A 2,325-nucleotide genomic window follows, 5' to 3' on the forward strand; every position below is an offset into this window, starting at 1 on the left:
CTCCGACAGGTTGTGTCAGAAGCGGAATCAGAGGAAATGTAGGCCGTAGTGCACAAAATGGTGGAGAATCAAGAAAAACTAGGGTGCATTATGGAAAAATTCCTGGCAGAAGTGGAAGGAGGATAGGGAGAAGCTCCATAAGACACTAATGGAACAAAGCCAAACACAAGAGACAGTGATAGGTAAACTGGCAGATGCACTCAGACAACAAAGGAGTCTGACCTAGACCACTCTCCCCTCTGTGGTTTTACAGAAATATGTCAGCAGGGAGGACACCGATTTTTTTTTTTTCTTCAAACTATGAGAGAATGGCCAGAGCAGCGGGATGGCCTATGGACAAATGGGGCCAGTATTTAGGCCCACTTCTCTCCGGTGAACTACAGGCCGCTTATCAGCCAGCTAATCCACTAGCAACCACGCCATATGAAGAAGTAAAGAGGAATATTCTAGAAAGATTAGGGGTGGATGAGGAGACATACAGAATCCGTTTTAGGCAAATCAAAGACTGACCCCAAGAAACCCAAAAGGCACTTTACTACAGAGCCAGGGATATGGCAGATAGGTGACTAAAACCTCTAGTGTCAACCAAAGAAGAAATAATGGAAAAAGGTGTATTTGGAACAGTACTTGTTATCTTTACATCCTCACATTCAAAAATGGGTTTGTCAACACACCCAGCTAACTCTGGAGCGGGCTGTCGAGATAGCCAGCGCTTTCAGCAGGGCCCAGAATTACAAAGAGGGTGGGAAGAAACCCATTGGAAACAGCCAGAAGGGGTAGTAGCCAAGAGTTCAAGACCACCAACCCCAAGAAAACCAGAGACTGTCTTGTTGTTACCCGTTCCTTCGCCAGTGCCTGTTCGAGCTCCACCCTAACCTGGGCCCCAATGTTATAATTGTGGGGCGTTTGGACCTATCGCCGGTATGTGTCCCCAGAGAGAAGAAACCGATGGAGGTAGGGATAACATGTTCTTTCTATTGCACCCCAGCAGGACGAAACCCTCCTTATCACTAGTTGGTGATGGTCAATGGTGAAAGTAGACAAGCCTTAGAGGATACTGGCTGTTTACACAGCATGGTACAAACCCAAGCTGTCCCTTGATGGAACCCCATGCCACCGGATACATCAATATCCAATGCGTACATGGAGATAACCTGCAATATCCCACCACCGAAGTGAGGGTGCAACATAAACCTTCTACAAAACCAATTCCTTTACAAGTGGGTCTAATCCCTAAGTTACCAGAGCCCATGGTTCTGGGGACTGACTATCCTTATATGACTAGGTTAATACAAGACACATGGGAGGCAGGAGATGAGTGGAGGAAGACTGTTCTCTTTCCCCAAGGAAAACCGAAGAAAAGAAGGAAACAAAAGAAGTGTGAGAAACAGGACTGGAAATAAGTTGTTTTAACACAACCCAAGGATGATACAATATGGCACTATGATCAGGGTTTTCATGCAGTTCAACGGGAGGATATCTTTTCTTGCGGGAAGCCTGGATCAGAGCAATGGATATTGAAGACCCTGAGCAAGTAGGTCCCCAGTGCTTTGTCAAAAAGGGTTTAGTGTATCGAAAAGGAGGGAAGGCCCTCCGTCCCCAATTGCTGGTACATCAGCAGTATAGGGAGAAGGTATTGTTTCTTGCCCATAGTCATTTGCTGGAAGGGCACTTTGGGAGTGAGAAAACAGAACAAATGATCTTTGAGAGATTTTAATGGCCCGGTATATATCAACAGGTCCGCAGGTACTGTAAGGAATGCCCAATATGCCCGAAAAATAGTAGGACCCTACCTCTGAAAGTTCAGTTACGGCCCCTATCCATCATCGACAAGCCCTTCACCTGAATAGGGATTGATATAATCGGGCCCCTTCTTCCCTCTCACAGTGGGTGGAGGTATGTGCTAGTCCTGGTAGACTACGCCACCCGGTTTCCCAAAGCGGTAGCATTACGGCAACCCAATGCTCTTCAAATTTCAAACCCCATGATAAACATCTTCTCCTGAGTAGGGTTTCCCCGGAAAATCATAACCGATTAGGGAACCCCCTCTGTATCTAGATTACTAAACAGGTGTGTCAACAGTTGAACATCAAACAAATCCGTACAGTATCTTATCATCCTCAAACTGACGGATTAGTGGTAGGGTATAAAGCAACCCTTAAGGCCACCTCAAAAAAACTGTTCGACTTGGAGACCTGTAAATGGGAGGAGATGCTACCCCTGGCCCTTTTTGCCATTCGTTGTAAACAGAAAAGCACAGGATACTCCCCATTTGAGTTACTATATGGTGGCAACCCCGTACTTTGCTAGATATGATGAAGGAAG

Source organism: Lissotriton helveticus, chromosome 9, assembly GCF_964261635.1.
Source record: "Lissotriton helveticus chromosome 9, aLisHel1.1, whole genome shotgun sequence".
Taxonomy (NCBI): Eukaryota; Metazoa; Chordata; class Amphibia; order Caudata; family Salamandridae; genus Lissotriton; species Lissotriton helveticus.